The following is an 8,810-nucleotide window of genomic DNA, read 5'->3' on the forward strand; positions in this document are numbered from 1 at the left end:
ACAGTACACTTTTTCTTTCCCAAGTCTGATTGATACATAGTGTTTACAGCCCAGGTGTAATTAAAAGACATTTCCTGTATGATGAATGAGAGAAAAAAAAAAAGATCTAGCAGGTTACGTTGCGTTGGTGTTCAGGCCTGTTGGACTTTAGTCTGTACTTCTTGCACTAGTCTGCTTCTATCTTTAGCTTCTACCACCTCTTCCTTTATTGCAGGTACAGTGCTACTCACTATGCAGTCATGTTTCAGTATCGGCTATGCCATGTTATTCATAGTCTAAAGATCTGTGCGCCTATTCATAGGATCTTATTTTTTTTTTTCTTACGATTAAAGGTATCGATCAGCTAAAAACATCACTTATCCACATTGCTGTCAGTCCCATAGACATTGGAGGGAGAAGTAGTGCCTATGCATGACCACTGCTCCTTTCATTCAGAACCCCTATATCATGATCGGTGACTATTCCATGGATACGTGTGAAATGTTTTTTATTGGCCAACCTCTCTAACCTAAGTATTTAATAGTAAGTACCTTGTGAACTGTCAATGCTACCACTTTAGTTCAAACTATCTATATGTGTATGTGACTGACGCCAACTATAGACTTTAAAGGGGTTGGCACCCTTGTTTAAAGCCATCCCCCCCCCCCATCCAATTAGATTTATACTTACCTCTGTTGCTGGCACCATTCCAGTTGTGTCGGCACTGGGTATCCCAAGGATTTCATGATATTATGCCACTTGATCCCTGTGTCCAATCAGCATCGGCTTCACTCTACCCTCCTTCAGATAAATCAAGACATCTGGAGGAAGTGAGCGCAGCCACAGCTCTCTCTGGATGTCCATTACGTCCATAGGAGAGTGAAGCCGGTGCTGATGGGTGCAGGGATCACATGATATGTCACGCAATTCTCGGGAAGGCCGGTGCTGACACCACTGGAATGTTATCAAAGGTGACAATAGGTGTTATTGTCGGCTACCCTTGCAATAAATATATATGGTTTACTTGTGGATATTTCCCATAGACTTGAATGAGATTAGAAAAATCCACAGGTTAAGAACACACATTCACTTGTTTTTAGTGCATTTCCGACCCGGAAATGCCCCTGTGATTCACCTATTAAATCAAAATTCTTTGGGTGTATGAAACATGGATTTTCTAAATTGCACAATACTTCAGAGTTGACTTCACTTCAGTGACTCAAGGCCGGATTATATTTGATTAAATGTATAAGCAAGGGTAGACCTGCTGTTTGACAGGGTATTGCCAACTGGGAACAAACCACAAAACATGAGCTTACGTGTATTTCTGGTGAACTATTGTAAGGAATCATAGGTCATAATGTTATTGAGGGGGTGTACACTGATCTAGCAACCCACTCAGTTGTCTGAGGCTAGCAATGGAGCAGGTCTAAGGCCGGCTTCACATTAGCGTTCCTCAGAGCTGCGGACTTCCGTGAAGCTCCACCCACTGTCGCACCTCCTCCGGTCAGCTCAGTCTACGTCCGCATACTTCTGAAGTCCGCAGCTCCTCCATACGCAAATGTGAACCTAGCCTAATATTGCATAACAAGGAACAACCTTGTATTAATGCAAAATTCAAACTTGCCTTTCTTTTTCTCACCCATATAATAGTCAAATATTGTCTGTGCACGGTAGTCTATGACTTGTCAAGGGCTGATGACTGAGGCTGGTTTCACACTTGCGTTTTTTTGCGCTGTTTTTCCCCTATACTTTAACATGGGTGCGCATACACATGCGTTTGTATGCGCATGCGTTTTTTTTGTAGTGTGTGCTCGGGCGCACAAAATGCATCCTGTTGCATTTTCTGTGCGTCCGACTTGCCCCCAAAAAACGCATGCGCATGCAATGTGTTTTTTTTTTACAGCAAAACACCCATTAAAGTCTGGGTGCGCATACGTGCGCATTGTAATGCGCACATATGTGCAAAAAAAGCACCAAAAACCGCACACAAACGCATGATGCGTTTTTTCATGCGTTTTTGTGCGCAAAAAACGCAAGTGTGAAAGTAGCCTGATTTCTGTGTATCGCTGTAATTAGATAGGATTATCCATCTGCTTTATTGATCAGTCTCGTCTGCATTGTAAATAGTTTGCCTATAAACAAATTGACCACATAGTGAAAACAAGGAGGTTACTGCATGTACAGAAGAGAGCAAGAACTTTTTCTTTCCTGCCTACAGTTCATCATGCGCTACAAATCTGTCATACTTCTACCTCCGTCTTCAGATGCTGAGAGCTTCTGTCACACCCTGCTAATGTTGGTTTCAGAGCGGCCTATGTAGTTTCCTGCTGATAGATGACTAATAAGATGAGCTGCACGAGCTAGTCGTGTCACAGACTGTATTTTGTTTAACTTGAATGTCAATTCTTAATGAGGACAACTGCCTTGTTGTGCAAACAATATACGGTACATCCATGAGTTAAAAAAGCGACTTTTTTCTTCAAATGTGACTGCATAAGCAATATGTTCAATAACTGGAAATTAAATGTACTATCTTATTTGCTAATTAAGTTAAAGGCCCACTTAAATAGGCACCTGAGGAATGGCTAAAGCTTGTTAAAGAAATTATTGGCAGCATTTTGACCTGTATAAACAAGAACTTTTCTGTCAATAGCACAATGTTCTATGTTCAAACAATTGTGCTCGGCCCGTCTAAATAGACCACTGAAAGATGGTCTTGCATATAATTGATTGCCAGCTGTATAACAGCCATGACTGGCACATTTAAATACAATATTATGTTAATTTTATATTTGGAGGATCATTTTGTAAAAGCCACTGCAGATCAATGCAATATAATAGGGACTTTGATTAGTGTAGGGCAGGGTGTCGCTCCTGACTGCCTGCTGAAAGCAAGTGGCAGAAGTGGTTGGCTGAGTGTTGTGCCCTTTAGACTGTAATCATCTTTTTTAGCAGAGCAGTGTAAGGGTACCGTTACACTTAGCGACGCACCAGCGATCCCGACAACGATGCGACCTGGTAAGGATCGCTGGTGCGTCGCTAAATGGTCGCTAGTAAGCTGTCAAACAGGCAGATTTGCCCAACGACGCAGCAGCGATCCGTATAACGACCTCGGCGGTCGTTAGGACCTTGTCACACAGCAGCGATTCTGACTCCCACCTGCGTCGCCAACGAGGTTGCTCATCGGTGTCAAACACAGCGATGCGCGCTGGCCAGCGGGACACCAGCTATCAAAAAATGGCCCAGGACATTCCAGCAAGATCAGCGACATCGCAGCGGGGGCCTGGTCGCTGCTAAGTGTCACACGTAATGAGATCGCTGGCGAGGTCGCTGTTGTGTCTCAAAATCGGTGACGCTTCAGCGATCTCGCTAGCGATCTCGCTATGTGAGACGGGGCCTTAAGCATTGTACTGATCCACATAAGACCTGTCTCAGTACCGGAATCCCCACTGATCAAAACTTCTAACATGTTACTGTTACTTCAAAGTTTCTGATAAACCCAATATCCTTCAGAGAAAGTGATAGTTATCTATACCAACATTCTTGTATTTTTTTTTTTTTCAATTGCTTTTGTGAACGTGTGTCTTTCCTTCCATCTCTTCTGTTAGTAACTAGCAGATGACCTACTCCATTAAGGGATCTTATTCCTATAAACAATCATTTTTTTTTTATTTCATAAACTATTAGATTAATACAAAGTAATTGGTGCTCAACATCTGGTAGGACACGCCACAGATTTGTTCACAAACTTCTAGCTTGTGATTGGCCTGAATGATACTGTTTCATTTGTCAATCTGCACTGAATGTGACCTTGTATCATCTAGGAGTTCAGTTCAGCCATTAAATAGAGAGACGCTGCCCTGGAAGAGATCGTTGAAGTTGTCTTTCCCAAATATGTTATCCATTTATGCTTTGACAGCAATGTCAATAATCTACTCATAAAAATCAAGAGGAGATCTTGCCATGAGAAATAGAACATATTTCTATAGAATAGTCTTTCTTGTTACCACATACATGGGTACTGTAGTTTGGTCAGTCAGACGGCCATATAAATCTGACTTTGGTGTACTGACTGGCTGGCGGCTCACCCGACCCGAGCATGGTGGCTTTATTTATTTCTATGAAGCTGTCATTCTCTAGTTGGGAAAGCTGCCGGCCATTCTGTGCACTGCGGTACGTTTTCGGTCAATATGGCCGTCTGAATTAACAGACTGAAAAAAATATCAACTGCAGCCTTGTAGCATCCATAAACATGGACAGATTTTGCAGAAATTTGCTTCATCTTGGCCCAGTTATTTCTTTTGCAGATTTCCTACCTGTACATAGCTGAATTGTCATACTGAAGAGCAAGGCCCTGTAGTCTATAATAAACTTATGGCTTTTGAGTTCTTAGTACCCAAACACAGATTATCACAATGGAAGAAACCTAAGCAAAGGAAACTTCCACTCATGTACTAGATGAAAATAAACATTTCCATTAATCAGAAGATCGGGATCCTTTAGATGTTGTTCGTGTACGTCCCAATGCGCTTTTTGGCCTCCCTTACCTACAGGTAAGTTAATACAATTTGGCACATGGAGAGAAATTTGGCGTTAGTGCTACCAGTAGTTATATTATTACAAGAAGTCAGTGCAGTCGGTATCTCTGGCATTTTTAGAATGACTAGAAGATATTTTCTGTGCTTATAGTATCAGAATGTCAGGGAGGCAGTACTCTATACTGGCATAATTTTCAAGAAGGCAGTGCTATCTGTGGCTACATTTCAGAGAAGCAGTATTTCTCTACATATGACATTATATTGGTAGTGGTATCTAATTACATAGTTTTCAGAAAAACTAGGAAGCAGTACTAATTATACCTACATCCTTACAAGAGCCAGTACTATCTTCCTACATCAGACTTGAAGGCAGTACTACCTGTACCCACATTACTACAGGTAGCAGTGCTATCCAACTACATAATTTACGGACGTCCGCAGTATGATGTATGCACATCACTTATATAGAGAGCTGGGAAGGTAGCCGTATTTATGCCTACATAAATGGCTGGGTGTGAGTAAAGAGTATGGTTATATTAGCGTATCATTAATGGTTCAATACTGCCATGCTTATATAAAGAAAAATAGGTTAAGGATGGCTACCAGCTATGTGTGTAAATGTCAGATGTGGTTCCTCAAATAGAGGAAGTGAGTTGTTGCACAAGTTTAGTTTTGTTTCTGACTGATGGTTGCTACAATGTGAAATTCTCATGCGTGAAATTACTGTGTGCAAGGGGCAAAACCCACAACTCCTCCAGCCGTCTTATTTCCATACAGTCATGTGTTTGTATTAATATGACTACCTGATATTCTATATTCATTATATCACATGTGTCATCCCACCTCCACATTTATTATGTCTTCGTCTTGTTCTGCTGAATGCTCCTGGGAGACACTTGTCTCGTGTATACAACATATACTGTATATTCTCTCTACAGAGCTGTTCTTGATCGCTTGTAAACAATTTACTAACATCAGTATAAGGGACAATTACTGATGTATAAGTTTGTTATGATTATTTAAAAGCTGCAGGAAATTGCAATCCCCTCCAATACGAGACTATAAAATGCTAGAGGAACAGTCCAGTACATTTTTCAGGTCTTTATTCTACTTGCCCAGGGATATATATGCCACCATTTATTCTCCTTTTGTGTGAGTGGCAGTACTGAGATTAGAGAGTTAGCTACAAAGTGACTCAAAAATACGAATTGTTGCCTCTTTATAATCTAGTTGCTATGTGAAACATTACTTTATAAAAATGGCTGTCCACAGGTTAAGATTTGGAATGTCTCGCGGTTTCATAATATATTAAAAGAAACACGTCTTTGCGAGTTCTGGATTGAAGCGCTCATAGAAGAATTGGGCATAACTAAATTTAGGATAGTGCTTCACAGTTGGTATTTTGGTTTTCATACACATTGAATGACTCATTCAAGCAGGGAGACAAAATTATTTATTATGCATTGCTTATATAGTGCCATCCTATTCTGCAGCACTTTACAGACATTATCATCACTGTACCCAATGGGGCTTGCAATCTACATACAGTATGTCTTTAGAGTGTAGCAGGAAACAGGAGACCCCAAAGGAAACTCATACACCCATGGGGAGAGAATGCAAACTCCTTGTGGATGTCATCCTTGATGGGATTTGAAACCAGGACCCCAGGGCTGCAAAACAGTGTGAAGCGCTGAGCCACCATGCAGTCTGATTATTGTAATTTGTTTCCATGCCATTTCCTCACTGAGACTGCATATACTCATGGCATGGTGTCAATATGCACCTCATGCAGTTGTGTAGAATAGTAGATGGACATGCTGACCTCCAAAATGGCATTGTGAATCCAGTATACTCCTACAGTTTGGCGTCCGGCGTCCCCATCATAGCTATCCACGAAGAACATATGTTGAATAAATTCTAGTATGAGTGTTTGGAAAGGGATCTAACAAGTAACCATGGGGTAGTCATTCTATCAAGACTTCTTTCATTCTGGAAATTGAGAGTTTGATTGTTCACTCTGAACTCATGTGAGGGCACTGAATTTTTTTTTTTATCATTTGATAAACCATCTCCTAGACAATCAGTTCAGAATTTTTCCATCTTGTTTCCCATCTCTGATATTCCTGCAACTTGTGAGCAAACAAATCCTGACCGACCCTTCCTGTAAAACAAGTCTTGTTAGGCACATGTCAAAAGCTTGGAAGCAAGCAATGAATCACTGGGATACATGTGTGTAATGCACAGGGATAAATGTGTGTAAGGGTGGTTTCACATTAGCGTTTCAGGGCGCAGCGACGGCCTGAGCACTGCCGCCGCTAAGCTCCGCCCCTGCCGCGCCTCCTCTGGTAGCTCCGCTACGGGCGCATGACGCTGCATGCGTCCTGCGTCCCCTATCTATCACTGGGGATGCAGGCCGTGCGCAGTATGCGTTTGGCGGCGCATGCGTCCTTTTGATGGTGCGCCGACCAGTGCCAAACGCAACCTGTTGCAATTTGGTTGCGCTCAGCGCACCGTCAAAAGGACGCATGCGCCACCAAACGCATACTGCGCATGGCCTGCGTCCCCAGTGATAAAGATAGGGGATGCAGGACGCATGCAGCGTCAAGCACCCGTAGGCGGAGCTACCGGAGGAGGCGCAGCAGGGGGCGGGGCTTAGCGGCGGCCGTGCGCAGGCCGTCCCTGCACCCTGGAACGCTAATGTGAAACCACCCTAATGACTGCTGTGCAGTGCTGAAGGGAACTGAATGAACAGAGGAAGTTTAATGCAGGAGAATATAATACAATCACAGAGGTCATTATTATCTGTTCAAATACAGCAGGTAAACCTAATTCTTGATTTCAAGATATGAATAATAATAGTCTTTATATAGTGCCAACATATTCCACAGTGCTTTACAGTTTAATAGTTTCAAACACAACAGTCATAAGTAACAACATTAACAATAATACAATAATTAAAGCAAAGTAAATGACCCTGCTTACAATTTACAATGAGGTAGGGGATATACAAAGTACAGGTGTGTATTTACATTGATGGTCCAGCCATCTTGAGGGAGTGGGGGATAGATATAGTGAATGGGCTACACACACACACAGATAAAATGACTTTGATTAGGGAATGTGATAGGCCGCTCTGAACAAATGTGTTTTGAGGGGGTGCCTAAAACTGTGTAAGTTGTGGCTGGTCCTAATTTTTTGAGGTAGAGCATTCCAGAGGATTAGTGCAACGCGGAAGAAGTCTTGGAGTCGGAAGTGGGAGGTACGGATTAGTTCAGGGGTTAACAAATAAAAAAAAACAGCATCCAATCCAGGTGATGAAAAAAATTAACTTTATGCATCATGGCAGAATAAAGTTTGTTACTTTTTTTTTCATCACCTGGATTGGATGCTGTTCTTTTTTTATTTGTTGGACTGTTCATTTCCAAATTGGGTCCTTGGATTTGGAGCGTGGATCCTATTTTTGATGTGCTGTCGGCTGTTTTCTATATCTAGTGCAGAGGTTAGTCGAAAGTCGTTTGCAGAGCGCAGAGATCGGCTAGGCCGATAGAAACGAGGGAGGAGATGTAAGGGGGTGCTGCACTGTGGCGAGCACTGTGGGTGAGAACAAGTATTTTGAATTGGAGCCTATAATGAATGAGCAGCCAGTATAACGACTGGCGAAGAGCGGACACGTCCGAGTACCGATTAGCCAGATGGACGACCCTGGCTGCTACATTAAGGATGGACTGTAGAGGGGAAAGTCGAGTGAGGGGGGTGCCAATTAATAGAGAGTTACAGTAGTCGAGGTGGGAGTGGATCAGGGCGACAGTGAGGATTTTGTTTCCATGGTGAGAAAAGGGCGGATTCTAGAAATGTTCTTTAGGTGTAAGCGGCAAGAGCGGGTAAGCGATTGTATATGGGAGGTGAAGGAGAGATTGGTGTCAAACATAACACCCAGACAGCGCGCCTGCTGCCGTGGTGTTATTACGGTGCCACACACGGAGAGGGAAATGTCAGATTTAGGGAGGTTAGTAGACTGCGTGAGCAGAGTTCAGTTTTGGACAGGTTGAGTTTCAGATAGAGAGTGGACATGATGTTGGAGTCTGTGGATAGTCACTGGCATTCTGTAGTACAGCGGGGGTAAGGTCAGGGGGTGATGTGTGTAGTTGTATGTCATCAGCATAAAAATGGTACTGAAAGTCAAATCTGCTGATGGTCTGTCCAGTTTGGGACGTGTAGAGAGAGAGGAGAAAGGGGGCCAAGGACTGAGCCCTGAGGTACCCCAACAGTGAGATGAAGTGGAGCCAGTGA

General features: G+C 42.7%; 1 protein-coding gene across 2 annotated transcripts in view; it reads right to left on the reverse strand.

The window, feature by feature from the left end:
* Positions 1-836, reverse strand: part of LOC141091926 (cholesterol 24-hydroxylase-like) — a 55,801-nt gene extending 54,965 nt beyond the window's left edge. For both annotated transcript variants that reach the window (XM_073577712.1, XM_073577711.1), the window contains exon 1: positions 670-836. The gene's annotated coding sequence lies outside the window, so the exon portion shown is untranslated. The remainder of the gene's footprint in view (positions 1-669) is intronic.
* Positions 837-8,810: the final 7,974 nt, after the last annotated feature.

The sequence above is a fragment of the Dendrobates tinctorius genome, unplaced genomic scaffold (genome assembly GCF_039654945.1).
Source record: "Dendrobates tinctorius isolate UK_male_01 unplaced genomic scaffold, ASM3965494v1 ptg000057l, whole genome shotgun sequence".
NCBI lineage: Eukaryota > Metazoa > Chordata > Amphibia > Anura > Dendrobatidae > Dendrobates > Dendrobates tinctorius.